A 17,487-nucleotide genomic window follows, 5' to 3' on the forward strand; every position below is an offset into this window, starting at 1 on the left:
TGTGGGATCTTCCCGGACCAGGGCTCGAACCCGTGTCCCTTGTGTTGGCAGGCAGATTCTTAACCACTGTGCCACCATGGAAGCCCATGTAGGTGAACTTTTAAGCAAATAAATAAGTAAATAAATCCATAATAAATGGTTACAGTCATTAGAAATACTGACCTAGGCTGTACTATGTGCCCAGCAACGTGTTGAACAAAAAAGTTGTCCACTAGGGAAACTGAATCCATTAGACCAGAACAGTAGGTAGATCACCCAACAGGGAAAGCCATTTCTTTTGCAACAGGAGAAAATCAGCTTGGCCAAGTACAGACATAACACGATAAATCCACTTATTCATCCCCAAAAGTCTGATCTAAAGTTCTTTCATCTGCTACAGAAGATGTCCTGGCTATGCAAGGGACTATTTAAATTCAGAGACCCTCTTATTAGTAAAGATCAGGGCACTAAACTTGAATAACTATGAGTTAACGAAACTTAATTCAAGGGTTTCAGTAGGTAAGAGGATCTGGAAAGTTGCAAGTTGACAGCAGTTTTGCAGCTGATCCTAGGACAGCTTAAAACAGAAGAACTCCTGCCTCCTAACTTCTCAAGGTTAGAAGCGACCTTTGAGGTTGTCTGGCTGAGAACATGCTGGGACAGGTATGGGTTAGAATCCTATGTGGTCCAGGTAAGTCTTTAACCTCACCTAGCCTTAGTTTCCTTATTTATTAGTAAAATAGAGATTAAAAATATCTCTTTTGGGGCTTCCCTGGTGGCGCAGTGGTTGAGAGTCCACCTGCCGATGCAGGGCACACGGGTTCGTGCCCTGGTCCGGGAGGATCCCACATGCCGTGGAGCGGCTGGGCCCGTGAGCCATGGTCGCTAAGCCTGCGCGTCCGGAGCCTGTGCTCCGCAACGGGAGAGGCCACAGCAGTGAGAGGCCCGCGTACCGCAAAAAAAAAATCTCTTTTGCAGTGCAAATAATCTGAAGCTTAGAGATGATATACCTAAAACCGGCACATATTAGATTATCAGTAAATTATAGCTAATTTTTAAAAGTCAGTCGAGTGACTTTCAGATTTCTCCCAGTGTCAGAGCCCCTAGAAGCTGCAGATAACTGCGAAATGTTGATATAATTTACCAAATCATGGGAACCAGGAAAAGCTTATTTAGTAGCAAATACGACTCTATTTTATAGGTATATATAGTATCACAAAAACAACACATCTGATCACCTTAAATCCCCCCAAACAATCTATTGAACTGGGTCATGTGTCAGATCTTCCCAAACTATTTGTTGGCCACTTGTTGATTTGATTTATGCCTGAGGTGGGAGCTGGCAGCAGTTGTAATCAGACAAGCAGTGGTAGACAAGTGGAGAAAAGACCTGTCATTTCGATTAGCTGCACACTTCACAGAGTTTGCAAACCTCAACTAATAACATATTACTGATACTGATCAACTAATTCAATGATTTTGAAACTTTTTTGAAAATGAGGAAACTCTTTCTTTAAAAAAAAATTTTTTTTCCAGAAGCTCAAGATCTAACACACAGAAAAGCAGAAGTCCCGAACGAAAAAACAGAACAAAAGCTGAGCAGCCTTTCTGTGAGCTTTGGGATGCCCTGCCCTTCTCCACCCCTCGAATGCATGTCTGAAGACTTCCTGGGCTTGGAGGGGGACATTCTAAAAATCCGTTAAGTCCAGCCCCTCATTCTGCAGATAAGGGAGTTAAACCCCAAGGGAGTGAGAGATCCACCCAAGGTAGCACCCTGAGTTTGTGAAAGAACCAACACTAGGACCCAGGCCTTTGAATTCTCTGTTCAGCGTTTTCTCCCATGCCACCAGGACGACTCCAAGGTTCCTAGCTTTGAATTCTTCAAATAGCACACTTGGGAAATTTTGATTTATTTCCCAAGATAACTGGTTAAAGAGATGAGGCAGAACCTTGGCAAAGCAGTCAACTCCCTAAAAAATTTACCTCCTCAAACTTGCAGGTTGATCAGATGTCCCTCCTCTGCCTACCTTTGCTATCGTGTTCCATAATGTACCAAAATTCTCTGTTTATATCAGACATCATAAATGGCCTGTACAGTGTATCCAACTGTACTTGGACTGGTTGCCAACATTTAAAAATCAGAAGATTTTGCCTAAAAATTTGGATTTCCACCTTCTGTTGAAAAATGAAAAATTCTAGCAATACTGAACTTTCATTCCCAGTTGATAACACTCCCAGGAGCTGAGAAGAGGCAAGCACTCTCCACTGTGTCTCGGTCCCCACCAATCCCTACCTACTTGTGTCCATTATTCTCTGGTCCCTGTAGGCATTTGAGTTTGTGACCCATGGTCTAAAGCTTTTGTCTATAGCAGGATTTTTGAGAATGGGACTTATAGGAACAAAGGTAAACCTAAGATACAGACATAGGGGATAATCTCATTTCAAAAGATGAGGTGAATGTCATCATACATAATGCTGCTTTCTTGCATTGATTAAGGAGGAAACTTTCAGAGTTTCCTGACTCGTTTATTTTTCTGAGAGCTGTTAAATTAACCATAGACTAATAGAGCTACAAGTCTCAGACTTGCTTTCCTGTGTGTCCCCTTTTACACGACTGTCTGCAGCACAACTCCAAACACTCTTCCGAGCCCCCCGGGAGATGTTATTAAAGCACCCATCAGCCTGTTTCCTGCATCCCAGAGCACCTCCCTTAGCACTATGGTCAGGAGGAACTGGCTGAGAACCCCTGGATCAGCCCCAGGACTGGGCAACATGGGCGTGGACACAGCAGGCAAAATGAGAGCAATTCTTAAGGAGGATTCAGGCCTGCTCCCAGCGGCGGCAACCCAGGCCCTTGTGTCACATTCTTGCTCCTAGCAGGTCCTCAAATCTGTTATCACTGCACATACCTCCCCCTGTTCAATCACCTTACTCTCCTCCATCGCTGAAGCTTACAAAAGTATCAGATAAACAAATTCACCCAAAGGTTTTAATAGTTCAGAACTGTATATTTTTTATTTTAGCATCTTAACCTAAGTGTGTATTACTAATAATAGAATTATAGGGATCATGATTAGTTGGTGAAAAGAACATTTGGAGATAAAAAGGGCTTATCTTCAAATCATACCACAAAGGAGGTTTATTTACTTTATACCTGAAGGGCCACCATTATATCACCTCCCCTCCTCCAGGACTTTGTTCAAATGCTACTTTCTCAGTGAGGCCTTCCTTAACCTCACAAATTAAAATTGTGACCCTCGGACTTCCCTAGTGACACAGTGGTTAAGAATCTGCCCGCCAATGCAGGCCACACGGGTTCGAGCCCTGGTCCGGGAAGATCCCACATGCCGCGGAGCAACTAAGCCTGCGTGCCACAACTACCAAGCCTGCGCTCTAGAGCCTGTGAGTCACAGCTACTGAGCCTGCGTGCCACAAGTACTGAAGCCCGTGTGCCTAGAGCCCGTGCTTGCTCCGGAACAAGAGAAGCCACCGCAATGAGAAGCCCACGCACCGCAACGAAGAGCAGCCCCCGCTCACCGCAACTAGAGAAAGCCTGCAGGCAGCAACGAAAACACAACGCAGCCCAAAATAAAATAATTAATTAATTAATTATTTTAAAAATGTGATCCTCCCCCCTCGTCCCCACACTCCCTACTGCGTCCCCTGCTTTATTTGTCCCCATATCACTTAGCACCATATGATATACTGTATCTTTTGTTGTTGTTTACTGTCTCTCCGCCTCCACTAGAACATAAGCCCCATGGGATAAAGATCTCTGTCTGTCCACCACATCCTCAGTGCTGTGGCAGTGCCTGGTCCACAGCAGATACTCAATAAAGGTTTATGAAATAAATGAACTTGTCACGGATCATGCTCAAGCCTCGGGTGACAATTATTTCAATAGTTAACAGGGGACTTCCCTGGTGGCGCAGTGGTTAAGACTGCACTCCCAATGCAGGGGGCCCAGGTTCGATCTCTGGTCAGGGAACTAGATCCCACATGCATGCCGCAACCAAGAGTTTCCATGCCACAACTAAGGAGTCCACGTGCCGCAACTGAGGAGCTCGCCTGCTACAACTAAGACCTGGGGCAACCAAATAAATAAATATTTTTTTAAAAATAGTTAACAGATGGAAAGGAGGACTTTTTTTTTTAATATAAGTTTATTTATTTTTGGCTGCATTGGGTCTTCGTTGCTGCGTGCAGGCTTTCTCTAGTTGCAGTGAGCGGGGGCTACTCTTCATTGTGGCACGCAGGCTTCTCATTGTGGTGGCTTCTCTTGTTGCGGAGCATGGGCTCTAGGTGCGTGGGCTTCAGTACTTGTGGTTCGCGGGCTCTAGAGCACAGGCTCAGTAGTTGTGACGCACCGGCTTAGTTGATCTGCGGCATGTGGGATCTTCCCGAACCAGGGCTCGTACCCATGTCCCCTCCATTGGCAGGCGGATTCTTAACCATTGTGCCACCAGGGAAGTCCAAGGAGAACTTCTTGATGATGAGAGTGACTACATATTTTAAAGCTGGAAGGTTGCTCAGAAGTTTTGATGTAATCTTTCCTTTATATACATATATATTTGGTGGAACGAACGTACGTATTTTCTTTCCTAAATATTTTCAAGGACGAAATACAGTCTTTTTTTTTTTTAATATTTAGAATAGATGTAGGGTAGCCCATCTGGGAAGCAGGATGCTAAATGAGATTGCTTTTTTTTTTTTTTTTCGAAATGCTACAGTGTAACCACACCATATGTAAGGTGTGGGGTGTGGGGTATGGTGATGGTGGTGGTGTGGTGTGTGTGTGTGTGTGTGTTTATTGCGGCAGTTGCATCTTTAACTAGATTATGAACCTTTCTTCTTTTCCTCTGAGCTAACAATGATGGAGTTTAGTTCTTTATCTGAAATATGTCCTAGTAAATATATGTTAACAAGACCTAATTTGAAAAAGCAGCAGAGGATGTTCCTGGCTACTTAACTTTGCAGCACTGCCTTCCAGCTGTCCTTTGGGAAATAACTATTTATCATTTTGTTGTTGGTGGTGGTATTTATACCTTTTTACCATGCTTCTTTGAATTCTTCTAACAGCACACTTGGGAAACTTTGATTTATTTCTCAAATACAAACAGCATGAAGCCTGAACTTCTGGTTCAAGTGTTCTAACCTGGCACCAAGGTTAGAACACAAATTGACTGATGGGTCCCAGACCAGTTTAGATTCATGGTAGCAACACAGTTACTATTTGTTGAACTAACTGGCCAATGTTCTGAGCAGAGGTGGGCACCAGAGACCAGTGAGAAACAGACCATCTTAGCATGAGACAATGCTGAAAAGTTCTTTTATCACTGCTGTGACTGGAGATAGCACCAATGAAAATTTAAAGACCTAGAGCATGTAAGATTAGGTTACCAATCACAGATCAAAGGAGTGTAGAACAGAGGCAAGGAATGGCCTGCCTTCTAAGTACCTGAACTAATGAAACCTCCCGAACATAATCTCATAGTAGAACCTTAATTCTGGTCTCTATTACAATCTATCCTAAGGAATAACACATGTACAGGGTTATTCATTACAGTACTGTCAGTAAAGGCAAAAGTTTAGAAACAACTTAAGTGATCACCTTGGGGACCTGGTTAACCAAATTATGGAATACCCATACAATGGAATACAATAAAATCATTTTTAAAAAATGAGAGTACTCTTTATGAATGGAATTAGAATGATTTCAAATACAAAACCAAGATGTGGGATAATAGAGTATGCTATCATGGGGAAAAAAAGGCAAAACAAGAATACATGCATACAATTATATTTTCTTGTATACATATGAAATATCTCTGGAAGGGTACATAATAAACTGAATCATTGGCTTCTTCTAGAAAAGGACACTGGATAATGGGGAACAAGGTTTGGGAGACACTTCTCACCGTATATCCTCTTGAATAAAACAAATGTAACTCCTAGTCAAAATAAATTAAATTAATATTTTAAAGTAAAATAAAATTACAGGGCTTCCCTGGTGGTGCAGTGGTTGAGAGTCCGCCTGCCGATGCAGGGGACATGGGTTCGTGCCCCAGTCCGGGAAGATCCCACATGCCGCAGAGCAGCTGGGCTCGTGAGCCATGGCCACTGAGCCTGCGCATCCGCAGCTTGTGCTCCGCAACGGGAGAGGCCACAACAGTGAGAGGCCCGCGTACCGCCAAAAAAAAAAAAAAAAAAAAAAATTACATTAAATAAGATTTTTAAAGTTTATTAACCCTCTTGGGGGGGAGGGGCGGTACAGGAGGTGGGCAGTGGGAGGTACAAACTACTGGGTGTAAGACAGGCTACAAGGATGTATTGTACAATATGGGGAAAACAGCCAACATTCTGTAACAAATGTAAATGGAGAGTAATCTTTAAAAATTGTATAAAAAATTAAAATAAAAACGTTAAGTAAGCCCTTCTTAATCTATGACGCCTCATTCTTGCACCATTTTCATAGGTTTGAAATTTTTTCAAAATGAGAAGATCAAGTAAAAACAAACAAACAAACGAAAAAGAATATGCTCTGCTCTGGGGTAATAAGTTGGGTGCCTCCAGCTTGAGGCTGTGAAGGAAGGGGAAATGCCAAAGATAATTTGCTTGCTTCATAAGTATACTTATATTGGCCGGAGAGCTGAGGGCAGAGTGGAAACCCTTTCTTTGCTGCCATCATGAAATGGGTTTCCAACACTGGCAACGCAGTTTCTGATTGTGCCATCAGAATCAGGCACAACCTTCTTTAACTGAAAATGGCCAACTCCCCCTTGGGTTGGTTCAGTACAGGGGGGAAAAGAAAATGTCACAGTTAACCCTTTCTCTCCATGCTTTGGCAACCAAGCAGATAAAATGCCAAACATGTAGTAAAGGACTTAAACGAAGTCAAAGCTTCGGTTTTGGAAAAATTTTCTTGGCCGACCTCTGGGAAGAGAGGCAGCCCGTTGGGGACTCATAGCAAACAAGGTATTTCCTCTGTGTGGGCTTAGCAAGAGTAAACGTGCAATGAGGTAGTTTATGATGGAGGGATGCTTGAATGAAAAGGCAGGAGAGTCAACAAATCGTCTTTCAGTCCTGACTCTACCTCAGCGCTTATCACAGGATCTTAATTTTTACAGCCTGAGTAGCCTCCTCTATAAAATGGAATCATAATCACTGCCTCACCCACCTTCCTGGACCAAAAGATATAAAAGGTTACAAAGCATTTTTAAAACTCTGTGGCACTAGAGGTGAATGTTAGGGAAATAAACATAAGACAAAATACCTTTTGGTGATAATTACGAAGTTTTCAGAGAGGCAAACATATCTTTAGGATCTGATACATCATAACTTTCTAGTCTTAAACCTCCATCTGCTGCATTACCTGGGACAAGTCCCGTAGCCTCTCTGAGCCTTAGTTTCCTCACTGAAAAATGCTGTTAATGCTACCTACTTAACAAAGCAGTTAGCTATGAGAATTAGGTGGAGTAACCTATACAAAATGGAGAGCTCACCAGTTCCTTTCCCGTGTCCCTTGGGTAATGATACTTCATTTGCTGATTTGCTTCATTCCTCAAACTCTCTGTACTGTCTCTCAATTTTTCTGTAAATCTATAAGTGTTCTAAAAAATAAAATCTATTAGTTAAAAAAATATTTATTTAAAATGTAAAGTGATTGAAAAGGGGGACTCTGGAGCCAGACTACTTGAGTTTGAATCACAGCTTTGCCGTGTACTAGATGGATGACCTGGGGAAATTTATTAACAGCTTTGTACTTCAGTTTCCACATCTATAAGCACTATGTAAGTTTTTGCTATTAATATAAAATAATACTAATTATTACTTTTATTATTATTACATTGCACTCAACAATGGGAATACAGTGATGAACAAGGCAATTTAAGCAAAGCACTCTGAAAGCACCCACCGTTCTCTTAAATGTAGACCCAAAGAGGTTAAGTTACTCCACCAGGGCCACAGAGCTAGTTAATGAGAGAGGACTAGAGAAGACCAGCCAGGACTAGTTAGAGACTTCCAGATTGCAAGCCACTGTCTTTCCACTGCCCCACGCTGTGCAACCAGATTCAAACCTGAACACTGCAGAGTCCTGGAACTACCACAGTGGATTCGGGAAGTCAGTTGGAATTGGCCCAATAATTCTGTGCATTCCTGACCTCCACCCTCTTTCTACATCCCATTCCTTAGGGTGTTGTCCTTGCCTGGCTTACATGTGGATCTTCCTGCAAATTTCAGATTTGGAGTTCACGGTGGAGACAACGTGGAAACGCCACATCCCCCATACCACTTGCATTTCTTTTGTGCTTGTGAATCTTATACAAGAACAAAGGTTGAGTCTCTCAGAGACCTTCTGGAAAGGGGCAGATCCAGGTGTGGTGGGGCCTGAAGTGTATACAGTACTGTGGGCTCGCTTTTAGGAAAGGAATACGTAATTACAAATTAAAAATTAGGTACCAGGCCTTGGAATGCATGCAAATGAAGGGGCCTGAAATTTAAGCATCATTAGCTTCCTGGTAAATCCAGTTCTGCTCCTACAGTTACTAATTCCCTTCTTTCCCTCTTCCCTTTGTCTTTGCTTCCACCCATGTCACTTGCACCTGCCCTGCCATCTAGCACTCACTGTGCCCCAGGCAGTAACTTCTTCTTAAGTTTACATTCTGATTTAAAAAATGGACTTTGCTCCAGTCTGCAGATTATTATCCAAATTATGATACAGGCACAGCTCTTCTTGATATGAAAGAATAAAATGATGTACAGTTAACCTGTGAGTCGTGTGTAATCATGCTACGTGGGGCTGTGCATTAGACTCGATAGACCACAATGTAGCCAGAAACTACCGCTTTCTGTTTGCATTTGTGAACACACCCAGGGCCAGGCTCTTCTATGTCTGGGACATTCAGCAAATAAAATGATCCTCTCAGAAGGGGCTGGGCCTGGGGTTGGGGGTCCCTGGCGGTCCAGTGGTTAAGGCTCTGCCCTTTCACTACAGGAGGTGCGGGTTTGATCCCTGGTGGGGGGAGATCCTGCGTGCGGCAGGGCGCAGCCAAAAAATTTAAAAAAAAAAAACAAAAAGAAGGAGGGAATGATATAACAATCTAGAGAAGAGAACATCATATAGTTACGCATAATAATGCATGATTAATAGAATATTTTTACACATGCCATCTGACCTGACGCTCACACCATTTGATGTACGTAGTGTGATTTTATTAAACCCCTGCCCCTGGTGACAGATTGGAGACTGAGGCCTACAGTGACTGAAGTTTGATTCTGAACCCTTCCCTGCTAATTTCCTGTCCCACAGCACCGCCCCCGTTATCCTCACATCCAGGGGACACAAAGAGTGCACAGGCCGCAACTGCACAAAGAACCCATAGACAAAGTAAGTCGAGGCTGTTCTGTGGGTGATTGGGGGACGGGAACTTGTTCCTTGTGGGTAGGGGTGGGGTGGAGCCATTTTCTCGGGGCTGGGATTATCCCGATGAGTCATCTAGGTTGATCCCATGATTTGCACAGCTCCTCACCTTTCCCCTCCCCTGGACAGCAGTATCACCCAACCCTGGAGCCGGGATCGCATGTGCCCTTCACTGCCCTGCTTGTCCCCGGCAGCCTGCTCAGTCGGGGCCTGGCACGGAGCCACCAGCCCGAAGCAGGAGGGGAGGAAGCGTGTGTCTCCCAGTGGCTGTCAGCTTTCCCAGCTGACTCAACTCGACACCTCCCTCCCCCTGCCGGGCACACAGCCTCCTAACTCTCCAGTTTTCAGGCTTGTCTGGTGGTTCTCAGTGGGGGGCACCCCGCTCCTACTGCCGGGGGTGCCTGGTCTGCAGCCTGGGGCTGCCAGCAGCGGCACCTGGGCCCCCTGCCCGCTGGCCTGGCGGGCCCTCTCTCAGGACGATTCGAACCTGCTGCAATGGAGAGTTCAGAATATGGGTCAAGGTGCTCTCGGAAGGGCCAGGGGAGGATCACCTGACCGGGAGGTGGATGACTCAGCGGGACGGGAAGGGGTGCGGGCTGGAGTCTCCTGGCCCACAGGGCCTGGAGGAGGAGGGCAAGTTGTCACCATCTGGCTGCCTGCCAGGGGAGGAGGAGGAAGGAGACAGAAGGAAGGATAAAATGACCGCCGGTGACCCGACTAGGGTGGATTCCAAATCCTCCCCAGAGCAGGCTGTCGCCCTCACGGAGCTGAAGCCACTCCCAGGTCAAACTGCCACTGTGGCTGTAAAGACCTAATTAGCTGCCTCCCCTGCCCAAGTGGGAAATCAGAAGGACAGAGCACTCATCTCTCCGACTCCATCCACCCAAGGCCCCTCCAAGAAACCCAAGCCACCGGCCTAGCATGCAAAGGCAGCCGTCCCTCATAGAGGCGATTTGGCTTCTCCCCCAATTAATCCCGAATGTGAAAATTACTAACCCATTTTATTTTACATCTCCACGCGGCGGGGGGGCCTCCTTTCAAGGGTGTGGCAGGGTCTGCAGTTGCTGGAACAGCAGCTGCGCTGTCTGAGCCTCACTTCCTCTGGCTCCAGCTGCAGGTTCGTCAGGGCCAAGCAGGGAGTTTCCTCATTCTCTGGGCTTTCGGCTTTTCTAGGCAGCCACCCGCACCTACCACCCCCCGCAGCTGCTCGCCGCCCTCTGTGGGTAGCGAGTTTGGGACTCCCTGGTCCCATGAGTCAGAGCCAGGCTGGAGACAGACAGCAGGCTTCCTTTATTAAATCAGCCTCCTGCCCTGTACACCACAGAGGGAAGCTATAATTACTCGTTTGGCCTGGCTCTGAGAACTGAGCCACAAATGCTTGACTAGGAGGGATGGTTCCTGATTCCTGCATTTATCTAGTGCACCCCAGTTTTGAAATACAAACGACAGCCAGGGGTTCAAGCCTGTTACGCGTATGTCAGATGTTTTGCACATATAACAGCGTGCATTGGACCTGGACACTGATGGAGATTGCTAGAAAAATTGCTATATTAATGCTGCCAGGAGTTTTTTGTTTTGTTTTGTTTTGTTTTTTTAATGCGTCCTGCCTTGTTGCCAGTCTCATTTGAGGCAGGCTGCTCACTGCTGATGTTGGTTTTTAAGAGATAAAGGAAAAGGCAACAAAACATTGTTTTGGATCCTCAGGACTGTTTTAGCCATCTGGCATAGAGACACAAAATCTCTGGCCTCCCAGGGCCTACAGAAGTGTTTGAAACCTGAACCCTGAAAAAAAGAGTTGGCTCTAAAAGAAAAAATAAAATCACCAAATGAAAATAATAGAGCCAATCTTCATTAAGTGTTCAATTTACAATTCGTTGGCCTATTCACTCATTCATTCATTCCTGGAAGCATACGTTTCTGCCATTCATTCACCAAAGATCTGCTGAGCTGTTTCTCTGGCCAGGTATAGTTTCAGGCACTATAGTTTCAGGGCTACATAAGTGCTACACCAATTAAAGATATAGACAGAACTAAGCAGACAAATATTCCTGCCCTTGTGGGTGAATAACGGACACAAAAATAAGCAAATTATACGGTATGTTAGAGATAATAAGTGTGATGGATAAGAGGATAAAATAGAGCAGGGTTAGGGGAATTATTGGTGAAGGAGAAATTCATAAACATCTCATGACATTTAAGAACAATTTGCAGGTTAGAGTTCTCTCACAGTGAGAGTTCTCAAGTCTGCATAATAATTGCTGAGAACTTATAACCAATCATAAATTAAATGAGTTACATTTGACTACAGTAAAATTATAAAAATCTTCTAAGCTTTGTTTATAACCAAAATTTGGGTGCATGTTAAATACATCTGATAGGAGATAAAAAGTAAAAGTGCCAAGGCTTCTGACCCTGCCTCTGGTTACCGGTAAGTAAAGGCACTTCATTCAAGTATTATTGGACCTATAATATAGTGGTTAAGGGCTTGGGTGTCAGATGCCAGGGTTCAGGTATGGTAAATGGCTCCATCACTTACTATTTGTATGATTCTGGGAAAGATATTTAATTTCAGTTCCCCCTCTTTTCTAAGAGGGTAATATAGAACCTACCTTATAGGGTTTCTGAAATGATGAAACAAGATAATAAAAGTAAAGGTGTTGGGCTTCCCTGGTGGCGCAGTGGTTGAGAGTCTGCCTGCCGATGCAAGGGACACGGGTTCGTGCCCTGGTCCGGGAAGATCCCACATGCCGCGGAGCGGCCTGGCCCGTGAGCCATGGCCGCTGAGCCTGTGCGTCTGGAGCCTGTGCTCCGCAACGGGAGAGGCCACAGCAGTGAGAGGCCCGCGTACCACAAAAAATAAAAAAGTAAAGGTGTTAGTTAGGATAGCACCTGGCACTTAGTAAGTGCTCAATACCCGTTCATCTATTATTATCGTTGTTAGGATGATGACAGTGATGATAACAATGAGTTGCCAGGCACCGTGTTGGGTATTGGGGACCCACAGCTGAACAAGACAATGACATGGTCCCAACTGGGAGAGGCTTTGCAAGCATACTGTGCTTCATTAAATGTCATGGCCGCCCGGCGGGGTGATCCCCACTGCACCACTAATCATTGTTAACCATACTTGGATGGCCAATAAAAATGAACAGACCGGGGGGCTTCCCTGGTGGCGCAGTGGTTGAGAATCTGCCTGCCAATGCAGGGGACACGGGTTCGAGCCCTGGTCTGGGAAGATCCCACATGCCACGGAGCAACTGGGCCTGTGAGCCACAACTACTGAGCCTGCGCGTCGGGAGCCTGTGCTCCGCATCAAGAGAGGCCGCGATAGTGAGAGGCCCGCGCGATGAAGAGTGGACCCCACTTGCCACAACTAGAGAAAGCCCTCACACAGAAACGAAGACCCAACACAGCCAAAAATAAAATTAATTAATTAATTAATTAAAAAAAGAAAAAAATGAACAGACCACAGTGAGACACCATTTGATAATCTTTCAGTTGGAAAAAAATTAAGAAGCCTGATAATGCCAAGTACTGGAGATGACGTGGATCGATAGGATCTTCACACGTTCATTGTTGGTGAGATGTTAAGTAGGTACATTCACATTGTTTTTCAGGAGATGTGTGCAAAACGTTCAGCTCAGCACGTTCAAAGGGGTGGAAAGCTGGTAACGACTCAAATGTTCATTGACAGGAGAATAAGTTAATACTTGTGGGGCCTCTCACCTTCTGAGATGGCCCACCCTCTGTCTGTGGAGTGTGTTTCTCCCAAGGCAGCTTTCGCCTTTTGAGATGGACCACATTCTTTCTATGTAATGCGTATCTCTCTAAATAAATCCACTTCTTACCTTTCCAAAAAAAAAAAAGTACTCATGGGATGTGATAGAGAGGACAAAGGGACCATACATAGCTCTATGCTACAATATGGATGAATTATAGCAATATAATATTTTGAGGAAAAAGTATATTCCAGAAGACTACATACAGCAGAATATTCTCTTAAGCAAGGTAAAAACAAGATACAGCAGAATATTCTCTTAAGCAAGGTAAAAACAAGATCTAAGCAATGCAACTTTTAGAAAAATATATTAAAATTAATTTTTAGAAAAGCAATGAATGGTAAAGTCAAGATTCAGGATGGGTGAGGGAGGCGAAGTGATGGGAAGGGCTGAAACACATAGGAAGAAGTGGGTGGTGGGTTCACGGGTGTTTACTGTATTATAAATAAATAAGTAAACATAAATAAATAATAAATAACCAGATGCATGCTGTGCAAGGTCCAAATGAAGACGAAAGAATGTCATGAATCAAAGATTACGAATGATCCTGTGTACTTGGATTCAATAAAAGAGAAAATGAAACTCTAAGGATGGGTGCGAAGCACACCTTGGAAGGGTGTGGGCTTGTCAAGACAGAGTGGATAAAGGACCCCGAAGAAGGGCAGGGGTGTGTGAGTTTCCATGAGGATTAGGCAGCATTGACCTTGGAGGTGGGGGACCCTTCACCAGTCACGTGCTGCTGTGCCGGTTCAGAATTGTCACCTGCAGTCAGAGGGTAGGAGCAAGTGGTAACTGTGATGGGGGCAGCGAAACGTCCCCGGCAGAGCCCTGTTCAGGTCCTGGGTCTATCCACGTGGTAGCTGGCCCTCAGTGCCCTCTCCCTGGGGTCTTTGCCAGGCCTGCCTTGGATAGACTTCTAGTTCCTGTGTGTTGTTCTCTCTCTGCCCGGCCTGGCCTTGACTTGAGGGATGCTGGCTGTGTGCAGAGAACCCCGTTCCAGCTGGGAGTCCTGGCACCTCCCCAAGGAGATGCAGTTTGGTCACTGAACCCACAGTCCTAGCCCTTCTCTCTCTTGCTTTGGGGGAAGCCCAGGGGGAAGTGCACTCAGACAGCTAAGATGCCTGCAGTCATGGCCAGGCCCATGGGTCACAGGCTGGATGGAGGAAGCACTTTTTCCTTGATAAAAAGGCCCCGGAAGCTGGCACCAAGCAGAGAAAGCTTGTTAGGTCCAGGTGATTGACTTCACGGACAGAACTAACTGGGATTCTCAGAGGCACACGGAGGGCGGTCCTGTCTCTCTTTTGTGCTACTGCTGGTGGGGTCAGGGCTTTCAAGTTCTGGGAGCTGCTCAAAAGCCCCTCTCCCAGCCCCACGCCTCAGAACAATCATTGATACCTCAAGAGACTGGAATCAGAAAGACCCCAGATCAGGTTGTAGGTGGGCAGTTTCTAACTGTCTCATTAGTTTAATTCTCTAAACCTAAACAACGGGGAAAATCATATGGCCATTGCCTGACTAAAAGGCATCAGTGAGGACCACATGACATAACTGAGAACAAAGTGCTTATCAAACAGAAAGGTCCAATACATTTGTGTTAGAACACATGCCCGTCGAGGGTGGGAACTGTGTTTGACTCCTTCTCTGCTGGACTCCCAGGATCAAGGACAGTGCCCGGCACGTAGTAAGTGCTCAATAAAAATACTTCTGGAATGAATGAATTGGAGTATTATGGATTAGAGTAGAACTAACGATGATGAGGATAATTCCTGACCATGATATGATAATTAATTTCATCTTGACTACATACCAGGCAAAATGCTAAACGTTTTTCATTGATGGTTCCGTATAAGCTTCACAACAACCCAATGAAGGAGGTGCTAGTATTATTCCCATCCTGCAGGTCAGTTAATGTGATCCAGGGAAGTCAGTGATTCTCCCAAGGCCACACCCTGGCGGAACAGGTTATTACCCAAGTGACCTATTTAGGGGGTTCAGAGAGGCTCGTTCCCCGGAAGTGGAACACAGGCAGCCTTGGTGCCTGAGAGGCCACCATGATGATCAGTGGATTTTGACACCTTGAATGCCGCAGGATTCCAAATGAAAGTGCAGACACCTCTGGAAAACAGTGAAACCTAAATGTCTAATCAGGGAGTAATCTGGCTTATCTGTTTTCTTCCTAAGTGTAGATGCTAGGGTTCTCTTGCAGGGATGGGATTCAGGGGAGTTTCCCCGAGTGAGTGGGGATTTACACATGGCGTTCTGGAGGGCTGCTAGGAAGGGGGCTGAGAAAGGGTCCAAGATGCATGTTGGCTGTTCTGTTGAGAACTGGCCTAGGACTTCAGGAGGGCAAAAGGGTGTTTGGGTCCCCAAATCGCCTTTATGGGGTGTTTTTACAGAGCAGCTGGAGGACACTGGAAGAAGGCTCTCTCAGAGAGGGGTAGCAGTATTGGGGAATTATCACAGGAGCCTTGCTTTTATGTTTGAATTTTTTATAATAAGAATATGTTCACTTACTACTTGTGTGGTTAAAAATATATTGAAATAAATGAAAAACTAAGTGAAGCGGGGGTGGAGGAAGGTTGAGAAAAGGTCATGGGTTGGATCCTCCAAAGGAACGCAGCTTCCAAGACTGCAGAGCCCGCGCCAGGCTGCAGCTCTCCAGGGCTTGGCTGATTTACTGGAGATGAACAGCAGCCCCCAGCATTCCCAGGGCATGGCGGCCAATGAGCCTGATCCACAGCTGGGGGGGAAGTATTTGCCTTTGCAGTTGGCAGCATGTCTGTGCCTCTGAGCCTTCCTCATGAGAGACTCATTATGCAGTTTGGTCACATGCCCTATGCATTTTAATGAATGAGTCAGGGGACAGACTCAATTTGAAAGAGGAATCGAAGCTCTCTAGGCTGGGTGAAGGGCTCTCAAGGGATGCTCTCACAGCTTGGATTACAAGAAAAGGAAAGAAGGAAGCTATTTCCGTTTAGAAAAAGGAAAGGAAGGTCAGAAGGAAGGAAGGAAAGAAGGAAGGAGAGAGGAAGCAAGGAAGGAGGGGAGGAAAGAGGGAGGGAAGGAAGAAGAGAAAGAGGCAGAAAGAACAGTGGAGAGTTCAGAAAACAGTCCTGGAACAGATGCTGCTCACCAGACACTCCCTTGCTCTTTACCCTCCACTTATTTACTCAAAACATTTAGTGCTTTTTAAGTGTCAGCTTTTTAAGTGTTAGGCAGGGGAGTTACAAGACAAATGAGATAGAGTCCTTGCCCCAGAGGTCTTTTTGCAAAAAACCAAATGGGTTTGGTCAAGTCAGAGCAACTACACAGGCGTCTAATATGGGAGGTGGGGTGGGCAAAAGAAGGTCATGTTCACTCCCTTCCTGGGAAGGGAGGTCCCTTACTGATGGTCAAGGGCTATCATCTCTCCAGGGCTTCCCGCTTGCCAGACATGGGGTGAGCAGTCCAGGGTGAGCACGTCACTGAATCCTGGCAATAACCCCACGAGGCAGATCCTGTTACTGTCACATTTTTTACAGAATAGGAAACCGAAGCAGAGTGAGCCGCCTGCCCAAGGTCACCCAGGGATTTGAACTCAGGTCTGTCTGACTCCAGAGCTCTTGGCAGTTCAGGTCTCCGCTGTCAGCCAACCACTGGATGGGGAATGCTGGGGAAGGCCTTTCCCTTCCCAGGCTTCCTTCCAAGAACACTCTGAACCCCCAGGAGGAAGAGGTTGGTGTGAATCCAGATGCAGTCAGCGCCAGGCAGCCTGGGAGTGGATCTGAAACCTCACTGAGCGAGGCTGTATGTGAGACTCAGAGCCCAAGGGCAGCGGGGAGAGGAAGGAAACGCAGCCTCACGGCGGTCAGTTGGGGCGACGTGCCCGTTCCCAGCCTCCACACCACAAAACACAGGGCAGCAGATGCTCGGCAAACGGGTGTGTGGGAGTGAGCCGTACCCTTAGATGGCGGTCGAGCAGGCAGTATCACTGAATTACTCAACAAAGCCACCTCGGCTTTGAACTTTGAGCCAGGCTCTGCTGGAACAGGGCCTGGGGGGAGAGGGGGGGCTCTCACCACTGTGAAGAGGATGTCTGCCATCCCCCTGCCACCCCCAAGTGGGAGAACACAGCCTGGGAAGAAGGCAAGAACCGAAAAGCCACGGCACACCCACATTCTCTTGAATTTTTACAGCTGGAGAGAAAGAGCGATACACAAACATAGCAGGACACAGGGGCCCTGGGCTTCGTGCTGGAGAGAAAAGCAAGGCCACCTGCCATGAACCTGGCCTGTACACAGAGACAGGCAGCTTTTACGGAGTGATGAC

The 17,487-nt window shown here is 46.0% G+C and overlaps 1 protein-coding gene across 4 annotated transcripts in view; it reads right to left on the bottom strand.

The window, feature by feature from the left end:
* CHD9 (chromodomain helicase DNA binding protein 9) overlaps positions 1-17,487 on the bottom strand; it is a 247,063-nt gene that overhangs the window by 207,155 nt on the left and 22,421 nt on the right. For 2 of the 4 annotated variants that reach the window (XM_082607932.1, XM_082607929.1), the window contains exon 1: positions 10,397-10,581. The exons of the other annotated variants lie outside the window; for them this stretch is intronic. The gene's annotated coding sequence lies outside the window, so the exon portion shown is untranslated. Of the gene's footprint in view, positions 1-10,396; positions 10,582-17,487 lie in introns of those variants that run through there. 4 annotated transcript variants of the gene reach the window in all.

The sequence above is a fragment of the Mesoplodon mirus genome (assembly GCF_964341445.2).
Source record: "Mesoplodon mirus genome assembly, chromosome: 19".
Lineage (NCBI taxonomy): Eukaryota > Metazoa > Chordata > Mammalia > Artiodactyla > Ziphiidae > Mesoplodon > Mesoplodon mirus.